This window comes from Podarcis bocagei (assembly GCF_964188305.1).
Source record: "Podarcis bocagei genome assembly, chromosome: 6".
In the NCBI taxonomy this organism is placed as follows: domain Eukaryota; kingdom Metazoa; phylum Chordata; class Lepidosauria; order Squamata; family Lacertidae; genus Podarcis; species Podarcis bocagei.
Window position 1 is genome coordinate 13468502 of NC_138130.1, and position 12338 is coordinate 13480839.

The 12338-nt window shown below is 41.2% G+C and overlaps 1 protein-coding gene and 1 pseudogene across 3 annotated transcripts in view; both read right to left on the reverse strand.

Annotated features, from left to right (window-relative positions):
- The window catches only part of GPC6 (glypican 6), an 809956-nt gene that overhangs the window by 659054 nt on the left and 138564 nt on the right, over window positions 1-12338 (reverse strand). The window lies entirely within an intron of this gene.
- Window positions 5000-5482, reverse strand: LOC308588516 (large ribosomal subunit protein eL27 pseudogene; annotated as a pseudogene). Its single transcript has one exon. The product of its transcript is annotated as a large ribosomal subunit protein eL27 pseudogene (transcript).

Here is a 12338-nt window from a genome sequence, read left to right on the forward strand (position 1 = left end):
ATCAGTGCAGGTAAGAAAAAAAAATAATTTTAATTGTTATCATCTACAATACCGTCTTATTTATTTTATAGTAGAGTACATTGATTATTGCTTTCATTTTATGGCAGAAAAATGGAAACCTCTTTCTTTCTGTTAAGGCATAGCACAACCAGAAATGCAATTCCAAGACTGAAGCCAACTTGCACAAACCATCAACTGCTGCCTCCAAGATGTGGGAGGGCCCATAAACCTGTCCCCAACCGATATTTGTAGACACCATGCTCCAGTGAAATCAAATTATTTGACAGCCCAGCATATCCAATCAGTTGTGTAATGGTCTCTATATACTAAACAGATACCAAAGCATGTCAATAAAGTGGGATCAAATACAACAGGCAAAGCTTTGCTGGCTGTTCTGAACTCACAGTCCTCAAAGTTTTCAATTATAAAAGTCATTGTTTTGTCATCTCTTCCTCACTGCAGCAGCCAGATCTTCCACCGCTCCATTTTGCTCTGCGTGAGTGAGAAAAACTACTTACTGAAACTATTTTGAGTTTCGTGCCTTGCAATAAAATGAAGAGAGACAAAGGGACTAAAGCCACTGGGTTGCCTTGTGAGATATATACACACCGGAATAATTAATTTCTTTACTGTACGTTTTCAGGAGAGTTTCTAGTCATTTAATGTATCTCAATTTTTCCAAATGGTTCGATCCAGAAACTTATATAGCTCAGTCGGTAAAGCACGAGACTCAATCTCAGGGTTGTGGGTTGGAGCCCCACGTTGGGCAAAGGATTCCCTTTCAACTCTACAATTCTATTCACTGCCAATAATAAAGGGCATCTACTTATTAACAGATGTCTGTAGGGTTCCACGGCAGATATGCAGGGATTCTCTTAAGCTAGATAGATAATTTATTATGGTCAAAGACCAGCTCGCATAACACAATAAAAATAGCATTCATAAAGATAAAATATACAATCAGAGCAGATTACAGCAATAGCTCATGAGTTAAAATTGAATTATATACATACACCCATACAACTGAGATTTGGGCTACCATAAAAATCGACCCTGAGGCACCCTCAAAGGACGACTTCAGCATTTCCCTAGTAAGCTATTTTATTCCAGAGGATGATCTGTGCCTACAAATCTGGGCACAGAATCTGGCTACCAGCCAGGTTCTCTTGTGATCTTTGCCTAAGAGGAGAGAATTTAGTTTAGACTTGTCTGAAAGACCAGCGAGCCTCTTCAGCAAAGGATCAGTGGTGTCTCTAGGAATCTCAACATAAAAAGGACATCTAAAAAATATATGTTCGGGGCTTCCGATTTCCCCTAATGGGCAGGCGCAAAGTCTCTGTGCGTACGGAACTCTTTTATAAGAGCCTTCCAGAACCGGTGAGAGCAAGGCCGAGCTTCTAGCAAGAGTGAAAGCCCTTCTTGCGTTAAGCTAGAAAATTTGAACATTGCTGACTCATTTGATGGGAGGAAAACAACGAAGCAGCATTCAGAGAATAGGAATCATCAGCAGTGCATTTGGAAATGTGCACTGCAGCCAGTGCTATTTTTCTAGAAAAAGAGGTGTCAGAATCCACCATAAACACCTCACTCGTTCTCTTGTAATGGCAATGGCACCCACCTGAGAGGTGCCGGAACTGAGTTTCGGTTGGAAAAAAAGCCCTGACTGCAGCTTTGCTCTTTCTTAGCATAGTTTGTAGCCTAATAACGAGAGGCCATTTGAACAGGTGATCCTTAAGATTCTTAGGCTTTAGTGATTCTGGAACTTGAATGAATCAGATGGAGCTATTTATCCAGCAGCTAATTTGATTTTACAGAGGGTACAGCAAAGGGAGGCAAGTCAGAAAATAGCTGATTTCAAAAAAAAGGGAAGGTTTTTGTGCTGAACCATATGGTACAAGCTGAATGTTGACCTGCCCTAAAAAATACAAATGAAATATTCAAATGACACTCTATATATATACTCTATAAAGTGCCTCCCCTGTGACTGCAACACCCTATATCTGTTGTGTGTTCTTCAGGCTTCGTCGCTTAGAACGTTCTCTTGTTTACTTTCAGCTACAGTCTCATAAGTAAAAGAAGGTTGATTCCAGACAAATAATCAAGCTAGGTTGCAAATATCAGAATATATCCTATATACAGCGCATAAGAGAAACTTAGTGCATAATAGTGTATAACTAGGAAACATGAAATTGACCACACACACACACAAAATGTCCAATCTAAAAATCAATGCAAATTAAGCCACATCCTGGATATGTAAGGAACACCGCATTATCAATGAACAGACGCTAAGCCTAATTTCCCAAAAGTATCCTTCGCTTGTTATTGGTCTACAAAAATGTAATCTTAATTGATCTTAGATCTTAATTGTAAGGTATTTACCACAATTTACACCTTGAAGAGCCGATGCTTGAAGAGCCGATGTGTCTTCACTTGACAGAATTTTTGCTACTGTCCCAGACTGATAAATGACCAAAAACTAACATTTTCTCTTTTCCTTTTTTGGATTTGATCTGTTATTTTATTTATGATTTTCAGTTTTATACATTTCAATAATTTTATAATCATTCTAAAATTTCAAAACTTGACTTCCTTCCTCCTCTTTCTGCGGTTTCTTAAATTTATTTTTAATATCTTCTGCATATCCAAATTAACTTAATTTGCTCATTTATTCACCTACTTTAAATATATACTTGAATAAAACTGCAGGTTATTACAATAATCTTGCCAATGTTCTTATCTGTGTACAAGCTATTTGTAAATATTCAATAAACCATTTCCATTCATTTATAAAAAGTTTGCTATCTTGATCAAGATATCAGCTAACATTTTCTGTTGTCCACCAAGGAAAGACTCACACTAGCATATACTGAACCACCTCTATACATCTCTGGATTAGTGTTAGTGTTAGGCAGTCAATGGAAGGTGTGAAAAAAGGGCATGAATGTGTTTTCTACTCAGGTCTTCTTAAGCTGAATGACGCTGCACTTTATGTCTGCTATTTAGAGCAGACCAAGATCAATGAAAATGCAAAATCATGAAAGGGTGTGTGGCAAAAATAGATGTTGAGAAAGAAATGACAACGAATAGAAGCTGAGTGCTATAACAGAGATAAAGGGTGTATAAGGAATTCCAATCCCACACTTATTTTTGTCTGCTTCTCTTTGAAATAAAAGATGTTGGTCTGGAGAATAAAGGTCACAATTAAGATTTAAGGCAGAGTTAAAATCTCAGCATTTTCTTCACTGGGCAAGCAATTAACACCTCCAGTTTCAGCTACCTAAAGGGCAGTAGAAGACTCTTAGTTGTTTTCATCTTAGGGAAAAAAGTCAACACCTAGACAACCATAGGACATTAATTTCATCCTGTTTCTGGTATGGGGGGAAATGTATAAAACCATTTAAATTAGGCATGGTTTAACTCTCCAGAGTGCTAAATGACTCTGTTTTGTCTAACATAATGCAATCACCAGTAGCAATGAATAAATTAATGGATATATAGGGGTTAGCACTATTTGCAAGCAATTCCCAGTCATTTAGATGAATGCAACAAATCTGCAAACATACGACAGTTAAGTCACAATACAGAAAATAGAAATTTGTTTACTAAAAAATATGGTTGCCACTAGAAATTGGTCAACTTGCTGTATTTCTTTTTAAATTGACAACACAGTAATACCAGCTTTATTAATGAGCACTAAATTTATGAATGAGCTTCATGTTTTTAGCTATGGCTGTAATTTGCGGTGCCTGAAAAACTTTCCCTTAGGTCTCTTGCAGAATTCATTACGTTTATAAGAACATACAAAAAGCCACAGTGACTAAATAGGTGCCTACAGCAGGAGTGGATGAGGGCAAATCTTCTCCTGCTGTCACCCAGAAACTGATATTTTGATGCCTCTGATTCTACAGTTAGTATGTTACCAACATTTTCTCACTTTCAGTAATTTCAGCAACAGTGTACAGGTAGTATGTGAGGAGAGAGCCACTCAGTGCTGCAATGAGAGGCCAGGTTCTGGTCATGTTCCACTTTCTGTGTTCATTTGGACCCATATGCACATGGAGATGTGGGCTATTGCAACTATAATGAATATGAATATACAGTCGTTTATGCAATATTTCACAATAAAGGAAACATTGGTGCAGCTATGCTAGCATGGCCCAGATCAAGTGAGACACCTGTCAGGGACTAGGCAGAGGACGAATGGTGGAGACCGCCTTCCCAGCCTGACCCTACCAGAGAAGAAGGAGACCGTTCAGAATTACAACAGGGGTTTGAGGGAAGGTCACACCTCAGAGGCAGATGAGCTGGGAAAGTTGGGAAATAATGGCAGAGAAGGAGGAGGGAGAGGAAGCACCAAGGAGGCAACAGCTGACGGACACAGTGTCTTTAGAAAGCATTCCAGACCCCACCTCTCCCAGAACCCGGCGAGCCTTGAAAGTAGGAAAGCAAAGACCTCAAAAGCAGAGGGGACGTAGCAGCACCCATAGATATGACAAATGAGGAAATGGGAGATATGGGGGTGGAGATTCACTTGGAACAACACCCATTATCCAAGAGGCTGGATACTATAGCCTCCCTCTGTAAATACTGAATAAAAAGCAGACGGTAAGAAACATTTCCTTTTCTTTGTATGTTCCTGGACAACTGGCCATGGGAGATGCTGGCAGCCACCCGACAGAACCACAGGATACACTAGGAGTCCATGAAACAAATAGGCCACAGCTGAGAGCAAGTTGCATACAAATGACTACATGCAGAGATACAAAGAGACTGAAGTAACCAGGCAATGTATCCTGCGAAGGTGGATGACCAGTTATTGTTCCCCCGTCCTGCCCTGCCAAAGAGTTATCAATGTGAGGGATTACTGAACCCTCTAGAGAATTTTCTGACAGTTGACAAACCAAAGGAATATAATAAATGCATCCAATGTGCTCCATGGCTGTACCATTTCAGTTAGTTGAATATGAGTCAAATTGAAAACAAGCTAGTCATGATTTCAATGGGAACAGTGCAATCTTTTTTGGGGGGGCGCTTTACAATAATATTTATAGGTGCAAATGCATGCCACTCAGAATCAGAGCTTCTGGAAAAAAACCACTTGTTCTTGCCTGTCTTGTATCTCTCCTCAAATTCACTTTGGCCTCTCGCCGGGCTTTACGTCTAAAGACACCCTTGTTGACAACAGTCTTGTCAAGGGGAATATCAACAGAGTACCTGGTAGGCATCATGTCATTGTAATTGGAGACCTTCACAAAGGACTTGGAATGTTTGGCAATCTTCTTCTTGCCCATGCTGGCCATCACTTTGCATGGGTAGCAATCAAAGCCAGCCACCAGAGCGTGGCTGTAGGGGTGGTCAGAGGTGCCATAATCAATATTCTTAACAATAACAACTTTGTGTCCAGAGCAATGCCCAGCGAGGACGAGGATGACTTTCCCTGGTTTCACAAACTTGCCCATCTTGGAGTTGCAGCGGCGATGGCACACACACCAGGAGAGGAAAGAGAGCTCGCTCGGAATCTTGTACATGTCCACTCAAAAATACATCCCACTGAGCTCGATGAGACCTACTCCAAAGTAAACGCCTCTGGGATTGCAGCCTACATGAAATTTACACAGCATTTTTAAAGCAGTGCTATTATTCTAGAAAAAGAGATGCCGGAACTCACCATGAACACCTCGCTTGTTTTCTTATAATGGCAATGGCGTCTCCCTGGGAGGTGCTGGAACTGAATTCTGCTGAGTTCTAGATAAAAAAGCCCTGATTGTAACCATATCTATTGAGAAATATGCCCTACTTGGTCTAATGGGGTTTACTTTCAGGTAAGTGGGTTAGGATTCCAGCCATAGTCTAAAATCAAACCAATTTTTTTTTAAAAAAAAACTAGCTTCATTGCCCACGACCTATCTTATGAGATGTACTGTCTATGCTGTCCTCTCTTAGTGCTCTTGAAGCCTTTGAGAACTCAAGGCAATGAAAAGAGAAAGAGCTCCTTCCTGCTTAAATCAGTCTTGAGCTTGACATGAATGAAACAGTTCATTTGAGTACCATTTTAGCCAATGTGCTTGAGGAAGAAAATAGAACATGACACAGTCCTTACAGTTCAAGAGCCCCTGTGGCTCCAGGGTATCAACAGACTTTGACCAAAGGATGCTACTGTTACTTTGGGACCATTGAAGTCAAGCCTTTGAAGGCCCATGAAATATTAGATAGAATTATAGACATGAAAAAACAGACAGTAGTACCAGTTTCACTTGCTTTTCTTTCATGTTCAGTAAGCAGTAGCACTTTGAGGTATATTTTCAAGGCCCTCGATACAGTACTTTCTTGCCACAATGCAATCACCTTAGACCTTTCTGCCTTTGGGCAAAAGTAGACACAAAGTCTGTTGCATAAATCAAATTAATGTGTGTGGTTCTTTGTTTTTTATTATTACTATGTAAATAGCCACTAGGGGCAAGCAGCATCAGGATTGGGCCAAGGAAGGGTAATATTTTAACAACAACAAAGCCTTGAGCTGCCATTTGCATTTTAAAAAAACAACACCACAAAAAACATGCATGTTAATAGGATTCGCAAAATTAATGTCACATCTAGTTTGGATCTCACTTGCCTTTGTGCCAATGTGCTCATGATTGATAGGAAAGGAGGAGCAAAGAGAAAGATGTGGCCTGGAGCAATGTTGATGTGCCACAGACAGGATGTGAGCAGCATGCTGGAGGGACTAATGGTGTTCGTCCTCTGATGGCAAAAAATTGTGGTGCGCTTACCAATGTGACATGTCAGCATAGTTCAACACGGTCTCCATGGTTCTTCCAGTCCCCGTGCTGCAGATTTTCACAAGGACTTGTTATTTTCAAAATCTGCAAGCTGAGGAGGTCAACTGAACTTGAGTTTGAGAACAATAAGAAACCAAGTTAAATTGAAATTGACAGATTTGTCCACCCTTATTCAAACTGAGGCAAAATAGAGGAGAGAACAAGATCTTAGAATCATTGTAGAGCTGGAAGGGAGCCAGTGTGGTGTAGTGGTTAAGAGCGGTAGTCTCGTAACCTGGTGAACCGGGTTCGCGTCTCCGCTCCTCCACATGCAGCTGCTGGGTGACCTTGGGCTAGTCACACTTCTCTGAAGTCTCTCAGCCCCACTCACCTCACAGGGTGTTTGTTGTGGGGGTGGAAGGGAAAGGAGAATGTTAGCCGCTTTGAGACTCCTTCGGGTAGTGATAAAGCGGAATATCAAATCCAAACTACTCCTACTCCTACTCTTCTTCTTCTTCTTCTTCTTCTTCTTCTTCTTCTTCTTCTTCTTCTGTGGATCATCAAGGCCAGACCCCTGTAAAGCAGGAATATGCAGCTGTCCCATATGGGGATCAGGCCTGTGACCTTGGCATGATTGGCACCATGCTCTAACCAACTGAGCTTATCCAACTGAGATAATTGGCTAAATTGATCTACAGGAGATAGAGGAAAGGTGGGCCATAGAGAGGAGAAAGAAACTCTAGGAGCTGAAGTCACGCAAAGCATCAAAAGGTGAAAAAGTCAGAAGAAAATCAAGCAGCATCTCCAAGCAGCTAAAGTTTCCCCACTAAACATGCGGGGGGGGGGGGACAAAACTAAGAACTTGTCAAGAATGTATAACTTGCTGTTGAAATGGAATACTCAGGATGAAACAGTCAAATCTGCTATGATTAAATGGGCACAAGACGTTGGACATAATATTATGTTTGCTGACTGGGAACAGTTGTGGACCACAGGTATGCAATTTACGGCATGTAATGCCCTAAGAGAGAATATTATGAAAATGATATACAGGTGGTACATGACCCCAGTCAAGCTTGCAAAAATCTATCATTTGCCCGATAATAAATGTTGGAAATGTAAAGAAACTGAAGGTACATTCTTTCACCTTTGGTGGACGTGCCCAAGGATTAAGGCTTTCTGGGAAATGATATATAATGAATTGAAAAAGGTATTTAAGTATACCTTCTTGAAGAAACCAGAGGCCTTTCTCCTGGGCATAGTCGGCCAATTGGTGCCAAAGAAGGATAGAACTTTTTTCATGTATGCTACAACAGCTGCAAGAATTCTCATTGCAAAGTATTGGAAGACACAAGATCTACCCACCCTGGAAGAATGGCAGATGAAGGTGATAGACTATATGGAATTGGCAGAAATGACTGGCAGAATCCGGGACCAGGAAGAAGAGTCGGTGGAAGAAGATTGGAAGAAATTTAAAGATTACTTACAGAAATATTGTAAAATTAATGAACGTTAGAATGATGTTGGATAGAAATTAAGTGGTTTCTAGCTGTAATGCTTTAAGAGAATATGAAACAAAGGTTTATAAATGGGTAAAAGCTTAATGGTAAGGATTTGCTGAACTAATAAATTGAAGTGGAAAACAAAAAAGGGAGGTATGAGGAGGTCCGGGGAAATAAGCTTAAGGAAATAAGAAACGGAAAATTAATGTGTTTTTAACTGTTTTTATTTTGCATTTTTCTTTTTCTTTTTCCATTTTTATTGTAATGTATGAAAAAATCTTTATAAATATCTTATAAAAAAAAATAAACATGCAGGGGGGGGGGGAATGGGATCATAAAAGCCTGAACATAAGAGATATAAGGGAACATAAGAAGATTCATTATACTGCTTAAGAGTATAAGAGCCAGTGTGGTGTAGTGGTTCAGAGCGGTAGACTCGTAATCTGGGGAACCGGGTTCGCGTCTCTGCTCCTCCACATGCAGCTGCTGGGTGACCTTGGGCTAGTCACACTTCTCTGAAGTCTCTCAGCCCCACTCACCTCACAGAGTGTTTGTTGTGGGGGAGGAAGGGAAAGGAGAATGTTAGCCAATTTGAGACTCCTTCGGGTAGTGATAAAGCGGGATATCAAATCCAAACTCCTCTTCTTCTTAAGACCATTGGCCCATCTAATTCAGTATCGTCTAGTTTGACAGGCCACCGCTTTCCAGGATTTCAGACAGAAATTCTCTCCCAAACCTGCCTGGAGATGCTGGGGATTGACCCTGAAACATTCTGTATACAAAGCAGAGGCTTTCCTACTGAATCATGTCCCTTTCCCAAGAAATATATGGGTGAAACCACCCAAGGCAGCCTTGTGTGATGTTTTGGCTTTTTAAAATGCAGAACATTGCCCCTGCTCCCCACTTTCACCATTCCTCACAACAAAAAGTTTAACAAGGGTGACCTTCAGACTGTCAACGTTTTGCGGGAGGGATTCAGTTGCAAACTGGAAATTCAGGCTTCATGACTAAAGTGATTAACCTGCTCTGGTGCAACGACAAAACAGAGTTTTTGTATCTAGGAAAGGAACGGGGGAAGTGAGCTAAAAAGCGCGGGATAAATGACTGATTTGGGAAGATGTGCCACGTCCATGCAAGCAAATCAGGATTAATGTTCACTGTCATGTAACCTCCGTGCAAATGAACTGGAAAGAATGCTCAGTAAAGGGCAGGCATTGTATAACCCCTTGTATAACTCCCACATAAGCTTTGCACAAGCAAAACCATGATGGATGCTCAAGAAACAGTTTGTCAGGAGGGGCCCAAGAGAACCAGAACATTACTGGTAACCTGTGCTTTTTTCTGGGGGGACGCAGGGGTACGGATATCCCTAAACATTTTGTGAATCGAACTAAATTTTTTAGTTTTTTTCTCTAGCACGGTGAATCGTCAGTTCTGTTGCTACCCCCGATGGCAGCCTCGTTTCCTGTCACGGTGTTTCCTGAGTCTCAGACGGAAGTGAGCATTTAATAGGAGTACCCCTAAACATTTTTTTAAAGAAAAAAAAAAGCACTGCTGGTAACTGTGAGCTGTTCTGTGTTCATATTAGCCTTGGTGGTAAACAAGTATTGTGTGGCAATCTTAGACTTCTAGGTAAAGGTAAAGGGACCCCTGACCATTAGGTCCAGTCGTGACCGACTCTGGGGTTGTAGCGCTCATCTCGCTTTATTGGCTGAGGGGCCTGGCGTACAGCTTCCGGGTCATGTGGCCAGCATGACTAAGCCGCTTCTGGTGAACCAGAGCAGTGCATGGAAACGCCATTTACCTTCCCACCGGAGTGGTACCTATTTATCTACTTGCATTTCGATGTGCTTTCGAACTGCTAGGTTGGCAGGAGCAGGGACCGAGCAACGGGAGCTCACCCCGTCGCGGGTATTCAAACCGCCGACCTTCTGATCAGCAAGTCCTAGGCTCTGTGGTTTAACCCACAACGCCACCCACATCCCTTTCACCTAGAATAGAGCTTCCCAAATAGCCATTTCCACAGACAGGAGCAGGGACCGAGCAACGGGAGTTCACCCCGTCATGGGGACTCGAACCGCCGACCTTCTGATCGGCAAGTCCTAGGCCCTGTGATTTAGACCATAGCACCACCAGCTAATTTTTTTTGTGATAAGCACAGTAGCCTACAACTTTGTTTATCTCCCTCTGTAGATCGCACACCCTTGTTATCAAATAGCATGGATGAAAAAGGCAAAAATACATTACACTGAAAATCAACGACATTGAGCTCGACAAGCAATATCCACGAGTGAATGAACCCTCATAAGCACCGCAAGAGATGGCCATGGATGAATCAACCTGTTTTTCTCCTCTTTATTACTCCTGGAGCTTGAACAATGAGTTTACCATTTCCCTTGTACTTCAAGATTAGCTAATAACAAATTTAAAGAGCGAAAAAGGGAGACAAATACTTTTAATCTGCTACTTCATTTTGTCTTAGCAAACATGCATTTTCTTCTATTTGTTGATCGTTGTTGCCAGGTGGCAAATTAACAACAAAAAGTTTGTTTCTTACTTTTTTGGTTCCTGTTTAAGGAATTGTGGGGAGAATTAAGCCTAAAACCACTTAAGAGAGATGAAAAGGAAAAACTAAAATTCAACACTGAAGTCCAACTGATTTTCATGGGGATGGGTGGGAAGTGAAGTGAAGGAAACACTCAGCTTTTCTGTTGAGGGTAATGGGACTAAAACACAGCAAATGTTTACTCAGAAGTAAATGCCATCAAATTCTATGAGGTTTCCTCCCAAGTAAATGTGGGGGGGAATGCAGCAATGCTTAACTTGTGACTCCAAAAATACTGTGAAATTCCTAATAGGTTCCACATATTTGGGATCTTACATAATATTTTGAGAACCTAAGTGATCTTCTGAATCAACCCAGAAGACAATAAAGTCCAATATTCCCTCCAGTGCCTGACCAGAGCTCATAAACAGGTGAGATTAGTCAAAGGCATGCTGGAACCAACATCCAGCCATCATGACTAGCAGACTTTAATTATAATCCATTAAAGAATCTAATCCCTTTTAAAAGTCATCTGAAAGAGGCAGATTTATTCAGATCCTTTGGCATGCAATGACAACCACTGCGACACATTCTGTCTTGGGTTATCCTTGAAGGTGGTTTGGAAACTGTGGTTGATACGAAGTGCCGCAGTTCGGCTCCTGGCAGGACTTAGAAGGCAGGTGTATATTCAACCAGTTTTGTGGCAATTTGTACTGACTGCCAATGTCCTTTAGGGTCCCATTTCAGATACTGTTATTAGCTTATAAAAGCTCTTTAACAGCCTGGAACCTGCATAGCTTAAAAAGTTCTTCTTCCCCTATGAACTCACCCATCCATTAAGGTCAAGGGAGAGACCCTATTAAAGGTAATGGAGGAATAAGGAAAGTCTCAGATAGACTGAGCATTCATTGTGATCGCCATAAAACTGAAGTGCACAGATGACCACCTCTGCTACCTTTCTGGAAGTATTTTACAGTAAACACTGTTGCAAGCCATTCACAAATTAAGTTGATTACCACTAATCTTGTTTGTAGTTTTGGCCGCCTGGCTATGTGTGCAATCTTTTGCCACTGTCATCATCAGTTTTCATTGTGGAGTTTAATTGGGTTCAATGTTCAGTGTTGTAAACCACTCAAATCATTTGGAAGGGCAGAAAAGAAATTAAGTCTAGGATCAAAAGAGCTGCTGTGTCTGCCCAGTAGGATTTCTGCCTTGCTTTCTTTCAGTGGGAAGGCTTTTAACATCATTATATATTTACAGTGGTACCTCAGGTTAAGTACTTAATTCGTTCCAGAAGTCTATACTTAACCTGAAACTGTTCTTAACCTGAAACACCACTTTAGCTAATGGGGCCTCCCGCTACCACCATGCCGCCACCGCACAATTTCTGTTCTAAACCTGAAGCAAAGTTCTTAACCTGAAGCACTATTTATGGGTTAGCGGAGTCTGTAACCTGAAGCGTATGTAACCTGAAGCATATGTAACCTGAGGTACCACTGTATCTATTGCATTTAGAACCTCCCTTCCTTC